Source organism: Neovison vison, chromosome 1 (assembly GCF_020171115.1).
Source record: "Neovison vison isolate M4711 chromosome 1, ASM_NN_V1, whole genome shotgun sequence".
NCBI lineage: Eukaryota > Metazoa > Chordata > Mammalia > Carnivora > Mustelidae > Neogale > Neogale vison.
The window spans coordinates 298,497,456-298,525,179 of NC_058091.1; the positions used below are offsets into that span (position 1 = coordinate 298,497,456).

At 33.8% G+C, this 27,724-nt stretch overlaps 1 long non-coding RNA gene across 1 annotated transcript; it reads right to left on the reverse strand.

Moving 5' to 3' along the window:
* Positions 1-365: 365 nt before the first annotated feature.
* LOC122902332 lies at positions 366-27,724 on the reverse strand. The gene is made up of 3 exons (XR_006383794.1): positions 27,698-27,724; positions 12,547-12,600; positions 366-384 (listed from the first exon to the last, which is right to left on the reverse strand). It is a non-coding gene; the product is annotated as an uncharacterized LOC122902332 (long non-coding RNA).

A 27,724-nucleotide genomic window follows, 5' to 3' on the forward strand; every position in this document is an offset into this window, starting at 1 on the left:
GAGTATCTTAAAGAAAAAACCATGAAATTACCTGTTTTAAAATATCATATTATGTTTAAAATAACACAGGTGATTTTCCATCCTCATTCATGTGAATTCTCTTGAGTATGACTGAGCTTATTCTAACCCATCTTAATTCTGGTCCACAAGCAATCTTCTTTTCAGTCTTTTCTCTGTGACATTTTCTTTCTTACAGAATATGTTAACTTTATAACAGTAAGTATTAGGATCTTACCCTTCACAGTAGAAGTGCAGAATCAGGAGTATAATCAAACACCATCTCAAAGCAAGTATTTACCTGTCTGAGTGTTAAACTCTGTGGTGGAACAAAATTTATCCAAATGTCCCACATGTTTGTCTCATCTGTCGCTTCCAGCCATTGACCTGAAATGAAATGCCTGAAGTTACTTCTTTGGGTTTGAAAACAAAAATATAGATAATTTGTAGGAAACATGTGTTACTTGTGCACTGCTTGTGATGTGTCCTCCTTTATTCTTCTAAGCTTGGTAAGTTCAGGAAGTAACCCCATCTAATTTCCTCAGATCTTGAGTAAAAGGGCAAAACATTCCATCAGATTTCCAAGGATCGAAAACAAGCCAAGGACACCTTAACTTTCTTAGTTGCTTTAAGTAGGATGGAACACGAATGCAAAAATTAATAGTAATTAAAATGATTGAATTGTATGCTGGCATGCCTTTTCACGACTATGAAAAATGCTAAAATTTGCAATTAGATTTGCTCTCCGTAAGGATATCATTATCACTAAGGGCATTCATGTATTGGATAATTTTCAGCTGTTCTGCTAAGTTTCAATTATACTGGCACCCATCTTTAATGTGCAATCATAGCCCTAAAACATAAATCTAGATCTTAAGATTTCAAATAAATTTAAAAACTCTCCTCTTTCCTCAAATTTCTGAGGTATATGCAAAACTTGCCATCTTATCTTTTGCTAAATTTTTACATTTATTATTAGAAAAAAAATTTTTTTTATGATAAAAACTACTGAAGATCTTATTTCTCATAGACATTTCCAAGTCATTATTCTCTTTATAGGGTAATTCAGTTTTGTTAATGTTCCAGTGGGCAGCAGAAATAATATAATAAGCTATTAGTTTTTCTTTTATATAATATGGGTACCAACCTTCAATTTCCATTCTCATCAAGACTCTTTAATGTCCATTTTAAGTAGGTTCTCAAAATGTCCCTAGAAGCCATGCACTTTGCAACTATCCAAAATCAAAAACTTTATCCTCTGTCTCATTGATCTGTGACATATTGCTCTAGTTTATTGAAGTTATTATTGCTTATTATAAAATATGGTTTAAACAACATATTCAAGAAAAAAAGTGGAAATAGTAGTTTGATTATCACAGGCAGTCCAATGGAGAAAGATAAATGACTATTTTTTTTTAATTTAAAAGACAAAGAAAAACAACTTCAGATCAATGGTTGCCAGAATTAACACAAGTATGACAAAAAGCATTCTGTTTGTATACTTTCAAAGTTTCTTGGCATATAATACTTGCTAATTATAGGGGAAAACCATAACTGCAGTTGAAAAACCTGTCATACATCAACTTAATTAAGCCTACAGAGTTAATATGATCAACAATGATATCATCTACCTGCTGAAATGATGTGCCAAAAAAGGCACACTGTTACTTCTTTGTATTCTTATTAAAAATTCATAATATAACCAGGAGAAAACACAAGATAAACCCTCATTAAAGAACTGTTTACAAAATACACTTCAAAAATTTTAAGGTCATGAAAATCAAAGGAACAACGAGGAACTATGTTGGAAGATAGTAAGGAAACGTGAAAACCAAATGCTTTATTTGATCCTGGATTAGATCCTGAACCAGAACAAGAAAGTTAGTTGGACAGTTAAATTGAGTAATATCAGATTAGTTATTAGTGTTATATTAATTTAGTTTCTAAGTGTTGATAAGTGGTTACATGACTGGTAAAATTTTGAAGAAACTGAATGAAGGATTTATGGAAATTCTTTGTAATCTCTGTGCTTCTTTCTGTACACCTGAATTTATTCCAAAATAAACTTAAAAAAAATAAGGATTGATGACACAAAAACTAGTGACAGGAATTAGAATATTTAAGTACAGGTAGAGATACTAGCAAAAATAAACTATAGCATTTTGCTTCACTAAGCCAAAATTTATATAAATATAAACCATATTGATATCTAAACTAAATATGATACCAGTTACTCATCTTCCATAGAGGATTATGGCAGCCACAATAAGGTAATAATAAATATTAGCCCAACAATTCAAGAAAATTGAATTGTAATTTATAATTCATTTGTAGTTGTTAATACATATATTGTACATACGTATGTGTATATGCATCTCTCTCTCTCCTTGTGTATGCTGCTTGGGTCCTATTGAATAATTCTGGAACAAGTAAAAGGAGGTATCTAATGAAATATTTGGAGAAAATCAAGATTCAGTTAGAAAAAGGGAATAACGGAATAAACGATATGGTGACCAAGCTCTAGCAGCAGGGTATGCCAAAAGATCACGACTATGACTCAAAATAAAAATGAAGAGGATAAACTAGTGTATATGACTCCTCTCAGAGACATAAAAAAAGTTAGCATCAACATCTACCCCCAAAAAGACTAACAGAGGTCAGACGAAAATGGCAAGACCGTTTGGTCGTGTGACCAGACATCAAACCGGGGCTGATTCTGAAAGTGATCTGAAAGTCCAAGCACCAGAATCAGCAATGCAAGTAAGCTTACAAAGAGCAGTCAAAGCGGCAGCACTAGAAAAGGATAAACTGAACTTTGCACAATTTCTAAATAAAGATGTCACAAAGGAGGAGAGATTATAGAAATGCTAAAACACTCGAATTTTATGTTCAGATGTTCAGGTCTTTGCTTTAACAAAGATGTCCTTCCCTCTGTCACTGGCTCTCTCTGTCTCTCGCACTCTCTTTCACACACACACACAGAGCCACACTCCTTTTCAGTCAAGTAAGTTTATCAGTCTAGTAACTTTTTTAAATTAAAGAAAATAAAGGGTAGTAAGTTTCAAAGAACCAGTTTTATCTCTGGAAGGCATTCACACAAATGGTAGGAATCAAGTTTTCCCTTCTAAAACAGGGAAACAATTTTTTTGTTGTTGTTGTTTTGTGTGAAGTTGTGGTTGACTCTTACATTGGAGGACCAAGAGATACCCACATTTGTATGCTGGCTATATATTTTGCTTGACTTCAAATGAAGAAATCCCATAACAATTTGGCTTTTTATAAATAAATATCTTATAAGAAATTATAGTTTAGTGACTTAGGAAGTTTAAACAAACTCAAAGTCAACCTTAAAGTATTAGAAGGTCAGTCTTTCAAACAAGCTAATTTAATTATTTTATTTAAATTACAAAGTGCGTAGATTCTTTGAACTAGCAAAAGCTAATCTGGCCAAATTTTGCCCTTTTCTTTCCTTTCAATTTCTATTTTCTTTTCAAATGTTATTATATAAATTAACTGGAAATATGCTTGAAAAAATTATATATTCAAGCCTGTGGTTTTATCTAATAACTATATAGGCAACTCAAATGTTATCTTTAACTAACTGTAAACTTTGTTTTGATCTGGAAAGATTCACAAGCTACTACCTGACCTAACCATGGTCTATATATATATATATATATATTTTTTTTTTTTCTCTAAGATGATGGAGATTTAGCAGTCTAAATTTAAGTTCTATTGCCTGAAGTGCAGTTATAAATCCCTGAACTTAATTTTCTTTTAAAGAAAATATTTCCTCAGTAGACTTGAATTTGTCAATCAAATCTACTTCTTTTTTTCTCTTTTTCTTTTTCCTTTGTCCTTGAAATAACTTTTCTTCCCTAAGCATCTACATAGTTATTGAATCAAAACAGACCATCACTATGCAAAACTTTTTGGTGACATAAGTGGGAAAACCAAAAAGAAAAAAAAATCCAATGTTTTAATTCATTTTATTATAAACGGTATAATCTGCTAGGTATTTTTTTAATGAATTGGTTTATACTCTTTTTTTAAAAATTTTATTTATTTGAGAAAGAGAAAGAGAGAGAGAGTGGGGAGGGGGAAGGGCAGAAGGAAAAGGAGAAGCAGACTCCCTCTGAGCAGGGAGCCTCACACAGGCATGTGATCCTAGGACCCTGAGATCCTGACCTTGCCAAGCCAGACACTTAACCAATTGAGCCAGCCACACACCCCATAACATTTTTAAAAATTTATAAATCAATAAAATAATATAATGAAATGCTTAAATGTTAGAACTATGACTTCTTAAAATTTTCAAAATAATTAAGTAAAAATATGTGCCTCAGTATTTTTTGCTCCTTAATTTTATGTCCAGGGACATCCACAGACAATAATTTGTTACATAAACTTCTGGATTTTTTCAAATATATATATAACTTCATCTATAGAAATGTATAACCACACACACACACAGACATACAAATACCTGAAGAATTATAATAATGTAATCATGCTCTTCAAGTGGTCCTGAAGATTTTTCTCCACTGAGCAGAATAAATGGTTATATTTCAGATCAATAAACATATATGTACCTAATTCTTTAGTACGTTTCTTATTTTAGTGACTGATTATTCTACATTTTACTCAACCATTCTACTTTAAATGTTCATGTTAGTTTTTTACAAGTGTTTACAATTATTAACAAAATTTTATTTATCCTAGATTATTTAAATTTTTGGTTTTTATATAGAATATATATCTAAAATATGTTGGTTAGGTAAAAGAATAGTGTTTCCTTAATATTAACTGATAGGTCTGTCTCTATTCCAATATATTTGTATACTCTTCCCTAAGTCAGGTGTATAAGAGTGGCTGATTATCATCAATGTCTTCAAAATACAGAAGCTATCTGACTTTATAATGTTTATTGATCTAAGAGAACAATGTTGTCTATTTTTGTCTTCATTTATGCTTCTCTATGGAGAATTTTAGGATCTTTGTTATAAATTTATTTGCCACATGTCTTTCTTCTTTCATACATTGATTTCTTCATAAACAATCTTTGTACTTTTCTTAGTAATTTGTATTAGCTTTTTATATATTCAGGTTCACAAATTTTGTTTTCAAAATTATTGTCAGTATTTTCTTTCAAATCCTACTATTTAATTTTGAAAAATGTTTTCCATTATATAATAGTTTATTTTAAAAAGCATTTATTTATTTATTTACTTATAGTTTCAAGTTTTTATTTACATTCCAGTTAGTTAACCCAAACATATAGTGTCATATTAGTTTCAGGAGTAGAATTTAGTGATTCATCCCTTTCATATAAAATCTAGTGCTCATCACAAGTGTCCTTCTTAACACCTGTCACTCATTTAACTCATCTATCCACCCACCGCCCCTCCAGCATAAATGCTTTATGTTACCCAAACTATCAATTTTATTTCCCACTATCTTAATCAAACATACAAATGAGAATATCCTTTTGGTTTGGAAAACAACTTTGGAATATAGCCTTGCTCTTTATTTAAAATGAAATCTCTTTCTTACAAAAAGCTAATGGAGAGACATGGAGTGCACAAAATGGCCAAAATATGGTCATACATACAGGAATGTTTGGTTAGAAGCAAACAGCTGCAACTTCAAAATTCCTCCACATACAAAATCATGTAATATACAGCTATTCACTCACCTAGCGAACATATTTTAAAATATATATCCTATATAAATAACCTAAGCTAAAATAATTCTTGAATGCATCAAAATTTTATCACTATAAACACCTGCAGAAACTAAAATGGCTGTAAATCTTACAGATTTGCTTATAAAATAAGTATGAAAATTTATAAGTCAAATTAATCAATGTCTGCATCTCCCTACTGAGCTATTTAATAAACCAAGGAAGGCTTAGAAGAACCCTTTCTCTTAGACTTGGAATTTTTGTGGGGTGTTATTTCCTGACAATATTTTAACATTAATCATTCTAGCCCTCTTAGTCTTACTGGTTTGTTTGTTCAACACCATTTCTTTTCTCTCATGATTTATCTTGGATTCAATTTTCACATGTTTTGTTTTATTTGGCTGGAGTATGTCCTCTAATCATTTTTTCAGAGATCTATATTTGGCAAATTTGAATTCTTATTTCTCTTTCTTTTCCTGTCATATTTTTATTCACATATTATAGGTATCCTTGTTACATGAGATGTTCAGCTCATTACTATAAAAGTGATAGGCAGAATATTATTATCTGTTATGAGCCTCCTTATCTTCAATTAACCTATAGCTAACGTGTTAACAAATGGATTAATAGATATATAACACAAACCTAGTGGCTGAGTTGAACGGAAATGAAGTTAATTTCATTACATCATTGTTTAAGGTAGGAAAAAAATGCAAACTCATCCCCAAAAGCTTTCTACTAGATCTATACCTAAAAGAAATTTTAGAAAATATAGTTTCATATCAAAAACACACTGTATTCATCATGTAGAAGACATGAGTGGGACCCCTTGGCAGAAGTGTCCCGCATGAAGACTTCTGTCAAAGATAAGGGGAAGCCACTAATGTATTTTAGCACATTGTGCATTGACCAAATATCTATCATGGGAAGAGTAATGGGTGAAAGAATTATACAGAAGCAGAAGCATTTTTCTAGGATACTTGGGAAGTGACAGTAATTTAGTGGAATCCTCTTCTTGACTGTGAAATTTCAAAGAAACTTCACCTTGAGACTTTCCCAGCTCTGGGGAAATAATGTGTATGGAGAGAATGGTACTGGCTGTCAGTTAACATCATCCATGCCAAGTGAGGCATTTTTCAGATATATACTGGGAGAGGATTCTGTAGGTGGCTGTTTACTATTCAATTATAAACATTCCATTACACATTCTCCAGGACTGCACCCACAGAGACTCTCACAAAAGAAATCACACCCTACTTCATCCCTTCCCTTTCTATCGCTCCTCCTGTGAATTCTCTCCATCTGCTGCTCTCATGTTTTTACTCTTGTATTTAGCATAATTTGGCTTTATGTAAAATTATTGGTTCTTACTCTTATTTTCGAAAACATTCTGTCAGTCAGCCTATTTGCTGGTGGGTTTTATGCGTTTGTTTGTTTTGTTTTAATTTTTGATCCTGGCAATCATTTCTACTGTGTTTAATTAGTTATCTTTCTTACAACCTGTTACAATTCTATGTTCTTTAGTATGCGTGTAAAGATATTATTTATTAAAGACAATAACACAATTGAATTTTCCTTTAATCTTGGTTTTGTTTGATATTGAAGGGAAAATTACTGCTTCTCTTTGAAGGTGATAGCTTACTTCCAAATTCATGGTTTTGTATTTATCATTGAGTTAGAGTTTGCTTGACTTAGTCTCTGTTTCCAATTTATAGAAGCAGAGGTATGTTCTGCTGCTATGAGGAACATGATCATGATGGATTGTTCCTCTGGTACAGGTATATCATTTTTTGTGCTTGTTTCCTGTCATTCAGACCCCAGGCTCCCTCTTGATCTCAAGATTCATACTGTTTTCTCAAAAATAGGGCAAATATGATCTAGATTCTGATGTTCTAGCAATGAGAATAGTATCTAAAATAAGGTCAAATAAACTAGATGTTCCATATTTAATGGCCCAGATAAATGTTGATAGTTGCCTCAGGGCAACTGTTGTGATCTTCTACCCACTATTAAACAAGCTGTGCACATTTGGACCCCAGCATTCCTTTCTCTCTTTCCTCAGTTGTGTATGATTTATAGAGCGGTTTCCTCCATAGATTGGACTGTATTGTTTTCTGTTGCTGTATAACAGACCTCATATACTTAGCCACTTAAAAACCATCAATTTATTGCCTCACAATTTTATTGTTCAGAAGTCTGAGTAGATCTGTCTGGATACTTAGCTTTGGAGCTCACATTGAAATCCATGTGTTAGCTAAGTCATGTTGTTTTTGGGAGGTCTGGAGAAGAATCCCCTTCCAATCTCATTCAGGCAGTTGGCAGAATGTAACTCTGTGAGGTTTAGGACTGAACCCGCCTTTGTTCTTTGGAAACCATTATGGTCATTGTCAGTTTCAAGAGATCACCTATATTCTTTGAATCATGACCCCTTCATCTTCAAAACCAATACTGGTACGTTTTTTGTGCTTCTAATCTCTTAGACTCTGTCTTCTGCCACCAGAAGGAGAAGGTTCACTGCTTTTAAGGCTTCAGGCTATTGGCAATGAACCCACCCAAGATAATCTTTTTATTTTATGGTCAGCTGCATCTTATAGCACAATAACACAATTATGGGGGTGATATTGCATCATTCAAAGGTCCTGGAGATTAGGATGAAACATCTTTCAGTGGGAAATTTAGAAATTCAATCTATCATACTAACCTCCGATTCTTTCTCACTTCCAAAAATTCTTCCTAATAGTGGTTCACCAACAGAAGCTATTCCTGTTTTTTGGCATTGATACTGATACATTTAATTAGAAGTGGATGAGAAGGGCTGGTAATAGTTTGCAGTTAAATAAGAGAAGGGCTTATTGCCAAGATCTAACAAGGGAACTCTAATTTTTAGCCAAGGAGATGCCAGCAAAGCAAAATATGCTCAACTTGCCACAGGGACACAAAATTAAATTATTTCTTTGGGCATTCAAATGTGAAATATAATTTGGTATCATTTACTATCATATGCTTTGTAATGAAGGGAAAAAGAAAATTATTCTACTGACTCAAGAAGAGACATCAATCACCAAAACTTTAAAATTCATAGAAATTTAATAGATATATTATCAGTATTGGAAAATTAAGTATTTTTAATCCTTACATAACTTTCTAATGGGGATGATTGTTGCCTATTTTTCTATTGGTCATTGTCATGATGTTTGGCTATATCCTTCCCTAACTTCAAGAAAAATGCACAAATAATTAAAACACATGTGCACTCACACACACAAACAATATATCACACACACGAACAATGATATCCTATCATTCTGTGATTTCCCCTTTTCTTTCCACACAAGCTATTTTAAGCAATAATTTTCTGAATATTTTACCTCTTTGCTATGATTCTGATAGGCTAATTTAGGAATTGCATCTAAAGTTGAATAATTCCTCTTTAAGCTGTCTTTATTTTCCTAAAAAAAAAAAAAGTAAATATAATCAAGCTAATTGGATGATAGTTTTTTTTAAATGTCAACAGTAAATCTACTTTATTAAAAGTTTACTCAAAGCCACATAGGTAACAGGCAATTGAAGCCATATTTGAAAAGCTATTTGAATTCTTGCCACCTTAGTATAATAGGAATATTATGAAAATTGAGAAAGCCCAGGAAATAGCAATCTTCTTGGAAATACTATCTCTCCAAAATGTGGAGGAAATTGCATTTATAATTTTAGTGATAGCAAATTATGTGAATGCTTCAGTGAATGTGGCAGGAGGAGAAGAAAGATAATCAAAAAGAGTTTGTGAACATAACTTTGAAAGAATAAACAGGATATTATAAAAATTTAAATTCAAGACTTAAGACAATTGTCTTATACTTTGATATACACAGGGATCTTTGTGGATGTTGCTTTAAAATGTAGCAAAAGGAAATGCACTCTTCAGAGATTCTGATTCATTTACCCTAGAACAGGAGTTGAGAAACTTGATTATAACATTATATATCTCAAAATACTCTAGAAAAAGAACATTAGGAACCATTTTGTTAAACACCAACCTAAGACAACTGAAGAAAACATATATATATTTAATATTGTTCAAATGAAGATAAAATTAATATGGCATTTCCAAATTCTCACTCATAAAAATGAAAATCTTCTAATTACCATATCATTGACCCAAATAAGTATAATTTTAATACTTTTTCTACTAATATAAAAAGTATAGGAATTTATTATAAAATAATTTTTATTATGAGCATAAATGAACTAGTTAAATTTTAAATTCTTAAAAATAGGAATTGGAGAAAATGGGTGGTAAGTTCTTTTTTTAAAAGATTTTATTTATTAATTTAGAGTAAGAGAGAAGGAGAGCAGAGGTAGGGGCAGAAAATCTCAAGTACACTGAGGACTGAGTCCAACCAGGGCTTGATTTCCCAATCCAGAGATCATAACTTAACTCAAAATCAAGAGTCCCACACTTCACCGAGACAGAGTCGTCCAGGCACCCCTGGATAGTAACTTTTATACATAAATTATATAATGCCTATTAAAGGAATAAGTTTCATTGATAGAGGATAGAAGATGTAGAAGGCTTGGGTTGGGGGAGAGAGATAGAGACAGAGGGAGAGAGAATTGCAAAAATTACAAAGTACCCAGAGAGTAGGGAATTAGGAACTGCTAACTACTCAGTGGGTGGCAAGAATGAAACAAAGATAAAATCCTCAGACATTCCCCACAGTTGCAAATAGTAGTTGGGGGATTTCTGCTTAATAATGCATTTTAAGACTACTTATAGCTTTTATCATAAAATTATTGAAAAAGTGATTGTTGTTGCTAGTAGTGACGGTGACTTGGTATTATATTATCCTTCTGAACTAAGTGTCGAAGGAAAATACATTAAGCTATATTTCACCCATTTCTCTCATTTCATGAATATATTTAGAATTATACTTTTCTGAACAAGATCTCGTCCTTGCTAGCCTCCTCTGCCACATATAATCTATATGTTCATTCATATATATATACACACAAACATATATATTCATCATATATGTGCATTCATTTTATATATATATATATAGAGAGAGAGAGAGAGAGAGAGAGAGAATGAATGAGGAGAAAGGGACAGAAGAAGAGGGCAAGAGAGAATTTTAAGCTCCTTGCCCAGCAAGAAGCCCTACTCAGGGCCCAATCTCACAACCCTGAGATCATGACCTGAACAGCAGTTGGGTGCTTAACCGACTGAGCCACCAAGGTGTCCCATTTATCTTATATTTTAATAAATTATTCAAACTATGGGAGAAGGAAGAGTACAGTATTGATGCACATGACACAGCTTAACTGAGTTGCAGCCCTCAACATTCTTGCTACTGATTGTGGAAACATGAATGTAGAGAGTTTAGGCTCCTCTTTCCATCCCAATGCCTTTTGCCCCTTCCAAGACTCAGGACTGAACTACTCTGTTTCATCTCTATGGTTCTCATGAGTGTTTTAATAAGGCCAATTCATACCAATTCATCCACAAACAGTGTTTTAAATTTCTCATAAATAGTACTAGCATGGGTCAGTTTGGTATATCATTACTGTGTTTTATGTATCTTTGTTCATTCAAAGAGCTTTTGTTTACTCCTTTTAATGGTTTAATACTACCTTTGTATAAAAATAATCACAACATACCGTTCAATTCTTTAAAAGATTTTATTTATTTATTTGACAGACAAAGATCACAAGTAGGCTGTGGGGGGGGGTAGTGAAAACAGGCTCTCCACTGAGCAGAGAGCCTGATGTGGGGCTCGATCCCAGGACCCTGAGATCATGACCTTAGCCAAAGGCAGAGGCTTTAACCACTGAGCCACCCAGGCACCCCACATACTATTCAATTCTTTATGGGGTAAACTTTAACTTGCTTCCACATTCAGTTATTGTAGACATTGATAGAGTGGACATTTTGTTTATCAGAAATTTCTGGTTTTATACATAGCTATGGATTTGCCATATCAAAAATGTGCATAATTCAACTTTACTAAATGTTGATGATAGACCTCCAAAATTATCCATATTTATGCTTCCATCAGCAGCTTATGACAGTTCACATTACTACAGTCTCATGAAAATTTTATTTTGGATGACTTTTAAGTTTTTCTGTATCTGATGTGGGGCAATATCTCATTTTTAAAGCTGACATTTTGCTGATTACTGGTCTAATTAGGTGTTTATTAGAAATTCAGGTTTCTATGTATATAAAATTTTAAAAATTTCTTTCCCATTTTTTGTTAGATTATTTTTATTTTTCTAATTAATTAGAGGAGTTATTTATAAATTGTGAAAGCTCAGCTTTTGCTGGCTGTATATTTTAAAAATATCTTTCTGCTTTTGTGCTGATCTGTTTTCTGTGATTATGGTGTCAAGTCCAGGTCTATCCTGATTGGTCAGTCAGATGTCTCCCCCCTGCTGTCCTGAAAAATGAGGTACCACCACATTGACAGGGACAAAAAAAAAAAAAATCCATGCAGTAAAAACTTTAAAATGTATAAAGTGATTTTTATAAAATGAGAATATTTAAGGAAGATATAAATGTAAGAGTTTCTTAGCATGCTAGTTTCCTGAATTTTTAAAAATTTATTTTACACATATTGAATATGCAGTGTCAGGATTTTTAGATTCATGCTGAAATAAATTCCCAAATTTAATCATGTGATTAATATTTACTGAGCCCCTCTCATATTCCTGTTTCAGTGCTCCTCAATAAGGAAGGAGTCATATACCAATCATACCCAGTCCTTGCCTCATGACGCTATTAGTCTAAGAGATGGCTTAATTAAGTAGCGTGAGAGATATTAATAACATCTCAGAAGTATGTAAATATAAACTGAAGGGTCTATACATACCTACGGGTAATATGAGATCTGGTTTATTTGTATCCATCATGTTTTCAAGGCAACCTTTAGATTCAAAAACAAAAAATAAATCATAGAAAAGTAAAACAATCTTCACTGTTTAAAGTATATAGATCTTTGTAGGAATACTTAATTGCTTATAATCTTCTAGGTACTGCTGCATCAAATCATAAGGACAGCAGAAGAGCAAAAACTAAAAGATAAACAAGATATTTTAAATAAAAAAAATAATGTAGAACATCAAAATACTGTAGTAAAGTTTTATGTTCCAAAAACTGTATCCTTTCTTTTAATCAATTAAAAAGAGAAACAAAACCCCAAGTGCATAGATGCACTATAGCATTCCATTAAATTAAAAATATTTTTTAAATTTTTAATAGAGGACATGTCAATTTTATTTTTCTATATTGTTAATCTTCTTATGAGGATTTTTAGAATTTGTTTTTAATTCAGGGATATTCTATCTAAATCATAGTACACTATAATTTTCTCCAGATGAAAAGTATAATGAGATAGTTCACTTTAAGAAAGTCTCTATCTCTCTAATTTTGGTTATCATATTTATTAATTTCTGTGTTTGGATCACCTGGTCAGAGCTTCAGTGTTTTATTTGAAATCCAGGAAATCAAATGTAGCTGAAATTCTGAATAAAGTTTTCTGTAAGTTAAGGAAAGGAAAATGGTATAGAAGAGTGTGGGTTTCTATAGATATCCATCCAGCTGAAAAGCAAATTGAGATAGAAGCCCAAGATTCTTCTATTCACTGCTTCAACAAATACTTAATAAGCACTTATTATGAATCATATATTCAACTAAAACTTAAAAATATGTAATTTATACATACACTACACACTCACGTATACATTTCTTCAGAGCTCGTCGTGAATAAGCATATATTGATAGGCAAGGAAGAAAATAAAACAGCTGTGATAAAGGGGTACATGGTTTAGATAGAGGATAAAATGTAACACTGCTTGAATATTTTGCAATGTAGTATCTAGGCAGTGGAATCATGGGTATAATTCCTTAAGAAAGTGACAATGAATCAGTGATACTGTGAGTTTGCCTGGTATGGTAGATTAGATTATTACCCCAAGTCTTTACTCCCTTCTTCCTTTCTTTTTTAATTTTTTTTTTACTTTTTTAAGATTTTATTTATTCATTTGACAGAGAGAAAGAGGGGAAGAGGGAGAGCACAAGCAGGGGGAGAGGCAGGCAAAGGGAGAAGCAGGCTCCCCACTGAGCAAGGAGCCTGACGCAGGACTGGATCCCAGGACCCTGGGATCATGACCTGGGTCTAAAGGCAGACACTTAACCAACTGAGCCATCCAGGAATACTTTCACTCCTTTCTTGTAAAAAAAAAATCCCACATCATTTGCCATATGATTTTAAAGTGTCTCCAGGAGAGAATGCAAACCTTAAAGCCACACAACATTGATGAGGGTCTGGCCAGATGATCACTGTAGCCAATAATAGGATGTTCAGAGACATGGCATGAACTTCTGCTTAAAATTTGCTTTTGTAGCTTTAATTTTGAACTTCAGTTGAGTTCTTATCTTTCTACCATCTGCCTTGGAAAGAGCATGACCCAAAGGGCTGCAAATCCCAGAGTAAGTGTCTTGTGGAACACACCTAAACCAAATATGTACCCATTAGTGAGAAAGAGAAATGCTTGCAGTCCTATGCCACAGAGATTTGAATTTATTGTGAGGCATTATCATTGCAGAAATATAAAAAATATATGTCAACTATAACATCAGTGTTAGAGAAAATTCTGTAGTAAACAATGTGAGGAAAAAATCCAACATTGTAAAGGGTAGAGGAAGAAAAAAAAAATCCAGATAATAAAGTCTCAATGCCTATCATGAGATATAATAAACATAATTGTTAGTATTTACTGAATGCTTTTGCCATTTGCCAACATGGTTTCAAGTGCTTTAATATATAGCTAAGCATTATCTATTTTGATTAGTGTTTTCATTATATATCATTTTCCACCCTATTTAACATATCTTAGATTTATATAGAAGTCATAATAGTTAAAGGCAACATAAAATTGCTTTCTCTTTAAATCCACTATGACAACATTTTTCTTTTAGTTAGTGGTGTAATTCATTTATAACTACTCTAATTACTAATACATTTGTGTTTAAAAATACCGTTTTATTATATGTATTATGATTTTTCCTCTCCTATTTTTTTGGATTTTTTTTAATATTTTTCTTTTGGTTTACTTGTTAGTTATTAATTGTTTTACTTTTGGTTACTTTACATTGCTTTATTTATCTGAAGTGTATAAGATACAACCTTGACTCATGAAGGTAAAATAAAATTAGCATGTTTCCACATTGCAGAAATTGCAAATATATTAGAATTCTTAGAACACTTTGTTTCAAATGTTTCTCCATGCCTTTTGCTTTCTTGTGTGTATGTACTTTAATTAACATATACTTTAGTTAATTTAATATATATGACTATAATATATAAATACATACACACACACACAGTGTGGGGATTAAGGGCACCAACTCCAGTGCAATCAAAAACCTGCATATAACTTTTAACATCTCAAAAATTTTATTGAAAGCCGCTGATCAGAAGCCTTGCCAATATCATAAACAGTCATGTGACACATATTTTGTACATTATGTGTGTTATATATTGTATTCTTACAATAAAGTAACCTACATAAAAGAAAATATTAAGAAAAGCAAAAGGAGGAGAAAATACATTTACAATACTGTACTGTATTTATTGAAAGAAAATCTGCATACAAGTGGACCCACAGATTTCAAATCTGTGTTTTATTTGTATATACGTACATGTATTTAATACAGTGTATACATAAATATATATAAAGCTCTGTAAGAAATGAATAGTTCTTGTTGAGTTTTCTGATCTACCCAACACATCACTCCTCAAGCCTTCCTCTATCCCCATGGTTCTGTCATTGTTTTCCAACGCCAGAAAATCTTCCTGCAGCATTTCCTTTAATCAGAGCCTTACATAGCTGACTTCTCCCAGTTTTCCTTTCTGAGATTTTACTTTGTCTTCATTTATGAATGATATTTTCACAGGGTATTGAATTCTAGGTCAGCGTTTCAAAGATGTCACTCCATTGTCTGCTGCTTCTTTTGTTTCTTTGGGGGAGTCTTTGAAGGCAATTGCCTTTTGACTGGCTTCTGTAATTTTATTTTCTGGCTGCCTTTATAATCTGTCTTTGTCTTTGTTTCTGGCAGTTTTACCATGATATTTTGGTTTCTGGTTTGTTTTGTTTTGTTTTGCTTTTATCTCCCTTTTGGCTTGCTTTTAATTATTTTCTTGTTGCATGCTTGAGTATTTTTGCCTAAGACCCAGAAATTAGGTCTAGAACATTGCATGACAATTTAAAACTCGAATTGTGCTTTCTTCCAAAAACATTTGCTGAGAGAATCAGTTAAACAGATGTAGATACCTGAATGGAGACGGACATGATCCAAGCCTGGCTTCAATTACTCTGAGTCCTGGTCTACGTGCTGTTCCTCCAGTCTAACATGAATCACTTTAGGGTCCCAGTGGAAATTTTGGTGTGTGATCCAGGACCCTTCTCTCAAGTTGCCCTCGAATTCCAGTTTATGTTCTATCATCAGTCCTGTGCAAATATCTAAAATGTGGTAAATTCCTCAGTCTGTCCACATCAGATGACTTGAGCTTCTCAGAACCCCGACCCCTTAGAATGAATCCTTGAATGGCAAAGGAGAGTCAGAAGGCAGCCTCACCATCTTGAGCCTCCCTTCCCTCCAGGAGAGTGGACCTGTAGGCCTTCAGGGACATGAACTTCAAAATGAGCCATATTGTCTTCAAAATGCTATTTTTCAGTGTAGAGGTCTGTCCCATGGCTCATTTCCTTTTAGCTTTGGCCATGCAAATCAACAAATGCAAAATGTATAAAATCAACATAGAGCTGAGATAATGATAGACACACACTTCTATATTTTAGTGAGCTATTTATTACGTAGGGCCATGGAAGAGATATTCTTTTCCATTATAAAACTAAATTCAGGGGTTGCCTGGGTGGCTCAGTGAGTAAAAGCCTCTGCCTTTGGCTCAGGTCATGATCCCAGGGTGCTGGGATTGAGCCACGCATCAGACTCTCTGCTCGGCAGGGAGCCTGCTTCCTCCTCTCTCTCTGTCTGCCTCTCTGCCTACTTGTGATCTCTGTCTGTCAAATAAATAAATAAAACTTGAAAAAAAAAAAAACTAAATTCAGAATAAAGTATAGGACTTACACGGAGTGTTTTTAATATAAGCTACATTTAAAATCCTGGAATATACAATAGAAATTAAATGAATGGTGGTGGGAATAATGCAATTTTAACTGAAACCATGCTAGATCCAGACCTGGACAAACTAATTTCACAATCGTTTATTTCCAGGCTATCTCTAACACCAAACATCTGTTTCACAAATTGCTTTGTGACAAATGTATAGGTTAAGTGTATACCTGGCACAGAGTAAAGGCTTAGTAGCTATTAATGTAATTAATTCATGTTTGTTGGCTAAATGCAACCTCTCCTATTGCAAGCATCTTGTGTCTTAGTCTCACGCCTTGTTCTCAATTTATAGATTTAAGCTTAATTTCCACTTTATAGTTTTTCCTATAAAAAGTGCTTATTTAGTAAGTGTTAATTAAGGGACTTTGAGGATAATTTAAGTGAAAATAATAAGATTGTGTTGTATGGTATGTTGTATTAGGATGCTTTGGATTTAAGTAATAGAAAACATGGCTTCCTAAAAATAAAATATTAGAATGATAGAAAATAAGAAAACCTTAAAAATATAAATTTTATTATACCTCCTTTCAGGAAGGACATATAAACTATGTGAGAAAGGGATTGGTTGCTTTTAGGTCCTGGGGTCAGAATGACTCATCTTCTACTGTCTCTCACTCATGTTGAGCTTCACGCAGGATTCCCAGGAGAGAGGGACAAAATCTGACCGAACCTAGTTGAGCCATGTGACCTGTCAATAATATCTACTGTCATATGTATTGTACTGAAACTCAGCAATAGGGAATTGCGTAAGTAGTACATCTGAATATATATAACCACTGTCTTGGTCAATTCTGGCTGTTATAACAAAGCGTCATAGACTAGGTGACTTACAAAGAACAAATTTATTTCTCACAATTCTAGAGGCTGGGAGTCCAAAATCAGGGTGCCAGCATTGTCACTTCCTGATGAGAGCGCTCTCTTGGGTTGCTGGCCGTCATTGTGTCTTCACACAAGGGAAAGGGCGAAGGAAGCTTTCTGGGGTCTCTTTTAAAAGGCACTGATTCCCTTCATGAGAGCTCCATCATCATGATCTAATTACCTCCCAAGGTGGGTATTCCCAAGGATTTCCCAAGGAATACCCCCCTTGGCAATTACCTTGGGAATATTCCTTGGGAATATTCCTTGGGAATTACCACCCAAGGGAGGTATGCTCATTCCATTAGGCATGTTCAGGGATACCATCTCCATAACTTTATTCTGTTTAAATTCAAACTATTGTTCTATAAGATAATGTGTTTTATTCCAAGATAAGAGTAGCATGAAGCCCTATATGAGGAAGTCACATGGAGTGTCTCTTTTAATATATGTGGCATGGAAACCTGTCTGGTAGTTAATAGAATTAATAAATAAAATCCAATCTTAATATTCTGGGGGATATCGAAAACATGGTGAATCTTCTAGAGGCAACAGAGTATCACTGGAATCCTGAAATCATAATTGGTCAGATATGTAACCACTGGAGTAGTACTTAATTTCCTTAGGAATTATTTTCCTCATTTATAAAATGCTGACAGTAATAAAACCTATACCAGAGAACTATACAAAGAATTGAGGGAGATAATATTTTGAAGTTGAATGTTTGGTATATAGTAAGGACATAGGAAGTTACTATATCTAAGTTACATACTTAACTAATATTTAATTATCATATAATTTAAATTAATTGTTTAATTTTTTATATACTTAAATTAGCATTTATTACTAGTATAGTTGACTTACTAGTACTGACAGTTGCTCTGGTCACTGAGTGAGGCCATTGAACTCTTTTCTACTGGGAGTTATAGAATAATACACTTTACATTATAAATATCCTGTTCACACATTAGCACTACGTAGTTTCAAGCAGAGATGAAATTCTGCAGCTTAGGTCCATCAAGCTGAAATGTTTGGTTCTCTAATAGAAGTGCACAGAGCTCACATGTGAGATCACATTTTCTAATTCTCTTACTGGACAAGGCTATCAGATGCATGTCATCATGGGACACCAACTTGATATTTGTGCTCCATGGGGTTTTTAATGGATGTACAGCCCTAATAAAGCAGTGTGGCCCATATTACAGGTGAAATAGGTAGAAACAAATTAACTATTAAGTATCAAGAGCAGTTGCTTCTGTAAGGCAATGAAAATGTAAAAAGATACCAGCTTTAGGTACAAGACCAGTATTTGAACCCACAATGAAGGTTCTAAACACCAGTAACTCATTGAATCCGGTGAACTATTTGATATCTGACAACTTTAAGGTAGTGTTAAACCACAGGAAATTGAAACATTAAACTTTCTGGTAGTTACAAGCCATGATGGCCCTAACAAATCAACACAGGATATTTCAAATAACATATAATAGCTCATAATTCGTATACCTGAAAGTCGAAGGAGCAGAGGCTTTTGTTGCTGCTTGTGTTTTAATGGTCTCCATGTTCTCTTATCCGTTCGCACTGTACATTGAAATGTGTGTAGCTACTGCATACTTAACCGCATGAGGAGGGAGATTTTGAGAAATTAATACATTAGAAGCCAAATTGTTTTATAATGTAGGTGATCTCAGGTGAAAGTTATGCTTAAAAAGATTTCTGTTTTTATTCTATTTTATTCTAAGATAAACTCGGTGTCTTCTGAAATCCACACAATAAAAAACAGATTGCATTTCCTAAAACTAGGTGCACAGATCTATAAATAAATGTCTCGGGAGACAATTTTTGTATAATAGAGTCATTTAAAAAAAGAAAAGGATGTTCTATGCATCATCTCCCTCTACCACAGAAATGTTCCTCCATCTGAATACTTTATTATTATTGTTTTAACATTAATAATAATATTATTATTATCAGCATCTTATGTAGTAAAGTTTTATAACTGATGGAACCTGAAATATTTTGATAGAAATTATCCAGTTTTGTTTTATGTTAATTACAGAAAAGCATGACTTATGTACTATATCTCATAATCTAATGTTATAAAATTTCAGTAACTATGATTAGATTCCTATGCGAACCATGCCTAAAACTTAAAGACACTTTTCTGCTCAAATTATATGTCACACCCTTGAAAACTCATTTAAAGTATTTTTCTTCTTCCGTTCTGTTGTCTCTTTCATACAAGGCCTTGGGGATAATAACTGAAGAGCGAGTTCTTTATTCATTTATTTATTTATTGCTACACTTTACATAAGAGGTTTAGGGTTTTAGAGCATAATAGTTTGGGGTTTTCTGGCACTCATTCTATTTTTTCTGACACTTAATCTGCTATTTAGCAAGAAAGAGATATAGAAACAAGCTTTCAGAAAATGCTTTAGGCAGGTAAAAAGGAAATAGCAGGGAATTTTTTTTCTATGATTGAAATTGGTAGAAGAATTCTCAAACAACAGTGTATACAGGGTGGTGAGAAAATATGTACTTAATTTTAAGACTATTATTTGCAACATATTCATTTCTTATAAATGAATATTTTAGAATATTTTTATTATTCACACATTTAAAACCAACTGTAGTATACATTTTTGTATGACAGAATGAAAAATATTGCCTCATGGTCTTCAATATGTCTTTGAATATTAATTTTAAGGGGGGATATTTTCAATAAATAAGACAAAAAGGAAAACATTCAGAAGTAATGAGTAATAATTTTTGTGTCAGAAAATACCACATTATTTTTAACTATACAGAGCCAAGTACCATTACTAAAAAAAATAAAACTTTAGAAAGCAGATTGCCCTTATGAATATTTATCAGCACATTTAATGAAATGTTTGTTTAATAAAAAATAAAATAGTTTATGTCAATGAATATTGAATCTTTCAACTTTGCAAATAATTACCTTTTAAAATATCTTAAAGCCAATCAAGGGACTTTCTGCAAAATTCCGTTGTCTATTTGCAGTCAGTAACAAATATTTTTTCAACCACTTTAAACATTAGCAATGCTTCTTGGATATAAATACTCACATTAAAATAAATAGAGTGATTGATTTTAGTGAAGGGGCCACATTTGAATAGCACAAAATTCAGCTCACGAGTGTAAGAGCTCTTTGGTCATAAGAAATGCACGTGAAGCACATAGCCCTGGGGCAAGCAGCTTTTTAGTGGCCCTGTTGAGAAAACAGAATTTAATCAGTTAAGGTAGCTGTGTGCACCTGGGCATTTTGGAAGACCTGTGGAAGAAGTCCCATCACTGGGGAAGAGCGTGTTAGGTAGAGACGTACGGCAGAGAATGGTTGAGAAAGGAAGCAAGATGGCCCCAAGCAAATAAAACAAATACAGTTTTTACCTAACATAACAATCACAAGATCGCCAAAGCTAGCAGGTTTACAAGAATTGTTTATCATGAAAATAAGAACTTCTAACATTATTAACGTATCTGTATCAGGGATCACCTATTTTTAGACATTGGTATTAAAAAAGTCAGCATAGAGTTGGTTTATAAAGTCTAACTTAGATTGGAGGGGTCAAGCTGCACTGATTGAAAGACCTATGTAATTAGACAGGGTGACCTTGTGTTCTCTGGTTTCGGGGTGCTCATTTGGGTTTGCTGACTGAGACACATGTGCACTTAATCTCCACACAGGCAGCAAAGGAGTTTTCTGTTTTGTTTCTCCTCAGTCTCCTTGGCCTCGGGCTCTCTGGAGCCTTCACTTCACACGACCATTAGCTCCTTGAGCCACAGTAGTTCTTCAGTTTCTGTGACAACATCCCCTTCAATTTGCCTCTTACCTTTCTAGTCACTTCTCTCCTATCTTTCTTGTTTTCTTGTCTCTCCTTGACCCCTGAGACCTTTTAGCTTCTGTTTTGTTCTGTTCCTATTTTTGTTTTGCAGTTTATAAATTTTTGTTTGTTTTCAGGCCTCAGTTCTCATATAATGGGCAAACATTGCACCAGACATGGGCAATGTTCTTTACATAAATGAAATCATACTTATTTTCTCTTTTGTGTCTGGTTCATTTTGTTCAATATCATATTTGGGATATCTGCTTCTATTATTGCTAATATGCAGTTGTAGATCATTTGTTTTGATTAATATATGGTATTCCGTTCTGGGAAAAATAGTCCATATTATTGTTGGGCATTTGGAGAATTTGCAATTTTATGGCTACTCTGAATATTACTGCTATGGACAGTCATACATATGCTTTATGGTAAACACATGTTTTTACATGTAGTTCTATATCTCCTTGTGGGATTTCTCATTCACATATTCTGCTTTAGTAGAGACAGCCAGAGAGCCTTCCAATGTGGTTACACATCTGCCCACCACCAAAAGAAGAGAATTTCGGCTTTTCCACCTCCTCCCCAAACTTGGCATTGACTTTCTTTTTCATTTTGCCACTCTGATGAATGGTTGGTGGTACCTAATTGTATTTTCGATTTCCCTTTACCTCATAACTATATTAACCCTCTTGTCTTTTGTCTGTGTCCATATTTGGGTTTTTTATCTTTTTCTCATTCATTTGTTGAAATTCTTTGTATAGTCTGGATATACTCAGCTGGAAACAAAGCAGCATCATTGTCTTTAAGTTATACCTTACTTTTTACTCTTCCAGTTGAGTCTTTTGATAAGAGAAGTTGTTAACCTTAATGCAGTGCAATTTATCAATTGTTTTTCTTTTCAGTTTAGCACTTTATTTTCTGCTTAAGAACACTTTGCCTATTCCAAGACCATAAAAATATTGTATTTTCCTCTAAGTCATAATTATTTACTTATTACACCCAGGTCTAATTCCATCTTGAATTATTTTTTTGTGTATGATAGGAAGTAGTGGCCAAGATTTTTTTTTTAGCCAGTATGGATATCTGATTGGTTTTTTTGCCCTATTTATTGAGAAAACCATCATTCCCTTATAGCACTGAATTGTCAACTTCATCATTAATCAGGACTGACATATAAAGTCCTCTTCCTTAGAACTGGAGAGTGTTAGTTTAAGAACTCACATTTAATTATGTCACAAAGTATAGTCTGAAGGGTAGATCTAATTGAGAAAACACACAAGTAAGGGACATAACCCACAGAACACATAGCATGATGGTAATTGGAGTGGGGCAGAGTGGAAAGATGGATGTTATGTATTTAAACCACAATTCCAATCTGATTTAAGAACTAGGCAAATACAGGACATGAGCAAGGAGTTCAATAAAAAAATTCAGCAGTAAGTAATTTCAAGATTAGCATAGCAAATGAGAAAAGTTGATTTTAAAATATTAAATGAGCATGAAAAGTTTTATATATATTGTGTGTAAGTTTCTGGTAAATAGGATAAGGGGGTTGTCCAGGCACAATTTGAAAATGCAATGCCCTGAACTCAAATTAGAAATCATTTGCATAGAGATGATTATTGAATTCTTGAGAGTGGAGGAAATTCTGAAATTAGGGAATAAATACAGTAAAACAAGAATATCAATATAACCATTCTTGTATTCATTCATTCTTCACAAAGAATAATTAATACAGTCAAGTTTTACTGCCATGAGGATGGTTATATGTTACCTATTAATCAAAAATCAATTAAGGATTATTTTATTTTCCATTTCATATTTGCCACATAAACCATTATGCATATATCAGTATGCATGATTATAAAAAAAAGGGAAAGAGTCTAGAAAACTAGCATATCATTTACATTTCAAATCTAATTCTATTTATTACAACCTTGCCAGTGAAAAACAACACCACCAATAATGACAAAAAGTATTTTGCTTGCTATCCTTCTTAGAAGAAATTGAACTGAAAATATTTCCATTCCTTGAGTAACTTGTAGCTTATGGGATTGATGTTCGCATTATTAGGGCAGGCAGCTGCTCTATTAATGTGATTTAAGGAAATCTAAGGAAGTCTCCCTTGAATAAATTAACTCCCAGTTGGATCTTTTTAAGTTTCCAGCATTAGTGGTTTTCCCTGTGGTCTTTTTATAGGAGATGTACACAGAGAGTTAGGCATTACATTTCCTTGGAGATGTAACACATTATCTAGCTAATGAATTAATAGAGAACAATTGGTTGCATTTACTACCACTATCCACATTTGTACATTAGATAGATGGATTCTGCAGGGAGCACTAAAGTAGAAAACTGGGAAACATAAGCAACAAGAAAAAGTAAGAAAGTCAGAGAATTAAAAGGCAATATTTTTCATCTGGATTTTGAACTTGTGGCATGAAAGGTCATGTAAAGAGAAATGAAACTGTGCCTTCATGTATGTGTATGTACAAACACATGTACACATGTATAGATTTGTTTATGATCCTTTCTTTGTACTAGGTGTACTGAAATAAAATGTTATTTATTTTCTCAACATATTATAAAATTTATGATATTTTAATTCACCCAAAACTTTGCAGTTTCTAGGTATGTATAAATAAGGTACAATTTGCATGGATTTATAAGTTGTACACTAAGTTGTAATCTAAAACATAAATCCAGCAAGCAATTATATAAATCTTTCCTTATACAATTTTTCTTGATTAACTCTATTGTTTTTTTAATCTTTTTTTTTTTTCCCTTTAGATTTAGTGAAGATTTTCAGCTCTGGTCAAATGTACCTCCTTATATTAATTTCATAGTTCTTCTTAAAATAATACTCTGTTCAAAGAAAATGGATAACAGGGGTGCCTGGGTGGCTCAGTGGTTTAAAGCCTCTGCCTTCAGCTTAGGTCAGCATCCCAGGGTCCTGAGACCGAGTCCCACATCATCCCTTCTGCTCTGCAGGGGGCCTGCTTCCCCCCCGCCCCCCACACCCTTTCTCTCTGCCAACATCACTGCCTACTTGTTGTCTCTCTCTCTCAAATAAATAAAATCTTAAAAAAAAAAAAAAAAAGGAAATGGATAACAATAAATCATTTAATGGTTTGGCACTTTTACTTAGAGGAATATTATGACAAACTTTAATTTTTTTAAAAAGATGTTATTTACTTATTTGCCACAGAGAGAAGGAGAGAGAAAGAGAGAAAGAACACAAGCATGGGGAGCAGCAAAGGCAGACTCCCTGCTGAGCAGGGAGCATGATGTGGGACTCGGACCCAGGACCCTGGCATCATGACGTGAGCCAGTTAGACTCTTAACTGACTGAGCCATCCAGACACACTGAGAAATTCTAAAATTTTACACCTAACATAAAATGTCTCATTTTGCTGAATGTAAAAGAGATTTTTCTCCTCTTCATACATTTCTATACAGTATTCTGAGAAAACAAAACAAAATACTTGTCTACACCATATTTTCCTATTGTTTCAATGTTCATTTATTATAATGTCGTTTGGGGCTTTTTTGTTTGTTTGTTTTGTTTTATTTTGTTTTTTCTTATTTCTTCTTTCTCTACTAGAACTTATAATTTTGAAGGACCAGATTGTGGGTTTGGTTTACTACCTCTCTTCATCTATACTTTCTTCCTATAAGGACCCATAAAGGCAAATGGTCTTAAAAGATCTCTGTTGATCACAACCCCCAAATGTATATGCAGACTTTTGAACTCCCTCTTGATCTATAAATATTTATCTCTGCCTGTTTGTAATATCTACTCAGATGTCAAAATTGAAGACTCCTTAGAGCTCTCTACATTTTCCACACCTTCAACTGCCACCTTCCTCTCGATCTTCCTTCCCCATTATAGTACTCCAAGCCATCACCCTGCAAGATACCAACCCCCCATACCCTGCCAAATTTCCCTTTTAATGTGCCTTATCCCTTTTTCCTACAATCCAATTAGCAGTTCCTGTTGGAAACCTCTCACATAACAATGTCTCATCATTCCCTCTGCTTTTTCTTTTACCCAAAACTTCATTGCCTCCAATGTACACTGTTGTGGTGTCCTGTTACCTGTTGTGTTTGTTTCACCCTTTTTTTATGTAGCAGCATGATGCCAGAAAAGCAAATAACTAACTAACTAAATAACTAAATAAATACATAAATAAATGTTAGGTAGCAAAGATAATAATGTTTGATGGTAGAAGAATTAATTTTGTGCCATGATGAAATATTTGGATATATTCCTGCCTGTGTTAAATTGACAAGCAAATAATAAATCTTAAATTAAGAAGAACTTGCAACTTTGAGGGTAATATGTGGAAGACAGAATTTTAGCACCATTGGAAACTTCAGTCAATTTATACTACAAGGTACAATGAGAAAGGGAGACTCTGAGAAAGAAGGAAGGAAGGAAGGGAGGGAGGGAGAAAGGGAGGAAGCAAGAAAGAAGAGAAGAGGGAAGGGGAAGGGAGGGAGGGAGGGGAGAGGGAAGAAGGAAGGAAGGAAAGGAAAGAATGGAAGAAAAAAAAGAAAGAAGGAAGGAGGGAAGAAAGGAGAGAGGGAGGAAGGGAGGTCCAGTTTGGAAATAGATATGATGGAAAGGAAGTAGAGTCAGTCTAGATATGCAGGATTGTAAAAAGATAAATTCTTATCTTCATTCAGTAAAAAATTAAACTGAGAATGTGTTTGAGCCTTGTGACTAAGCCTTATGACAGGATCCAAAAATCATATGGCCATTATACCCACTGATAAAACTTCTGAAGGGATTGATTGTTTTCAGTAATTTTTTTCCCTCTTTTTCTCTCTCTTTAATATAGCTGATTAAAGATAGCATCCTATATCTTTGTGTCAGGTGTAATATGAAAGAAATAATCTGAAACAATGGACATTTGGGACTATGGAACAGACTCTCAATATTCTACCCATATCCCACTTGTCATTAGTATTTTACACCCTGGCTCATCTCTCAATTGTCAGCACCTCACTGGAGGCCCTGGAATCCCCTCATATCCCTGTGTGAGTCAGGCCAGACGTGGGAGAATTAGCAGCCTATATACAACAACATACAATGACTTGTGCACCACTGTTCCGACTTGTTGCTTCTCAGCATGAATGACTCTTGAAGAGCAAGTTGGATACCATTTCTCAGGTTTCTTCAAGAGGATGAAGCTGCAGTTGTAAATTTCCCCATTAGATAAACTCGTACTTGCTTCTGTCCTTATATATCTCACTTACTGCCCTGTTGTTATTTCCGGGGACACCAACCTAATAAACTACAATCTTTTCATTAAGGTTTGCTTCTGGGAAATTTCAAACTATGGCAATTGGTATAGGAAATACTCTAAGAGATCTGAATGTCATGATAAAATTATGGAATTTAGTCTCTTGACAGCCAGATAACAACAAAAGACATATGACTGGTAGTAAGTGAGATGGCAAATTCTATAACATTACAATTATTAAAACTCTCCCATGTGGCGAGTTGAGGACGAACTTGTGACAAATTGGGTTCTGATACACCCAGGTCAGTATGTACTGGATTGTGTGCCATGTCCAACCTTTGAGAAAAAAGGGAGCAATGTGAATAATATGAACCTATTGATTTTTTTCCCAAAGATTTATTTATTTATTTATTTATTTATGAGACAGAGTGTGCAAGCAGGGGAAGGAGCAGAGGGAGAGGGACAAGCAGACTCTGTGTTGAGCTCAGAGACAGATGCGGGCAGGATCCCACAACCTGAGATCATGACCTGAACCATAATCAAGAGTCTGGTGCTTACCCAATTGAGCAGCCAGGCGCCCTGAATCTAATTGATTTTAAGTCAAATGCTGAAATTAAGTATGGAAAAAGAGCAATATTGAGGCTCTGATGTGTTGGTGATCTCCTCCACAAAATTTTTGTGTTTGTCCTTGATTTTACCTGGCGGTTTGGGAGAAAAGCCAGGAAGTTAGGCTACAAGTATACCAGATTCATGCAATCAACAAGAGATACAGTTTTGGATTTGGATTTCAGTCTTCATGAGAGTTTGTGCAACTTCTCAACCACACAGTACATCTTGTAAATCAGCAAAGTTCTCCAGAGGATACAGTGGTTGAACTTACCTTTAACATTTCTTCTTTTCAGACTCT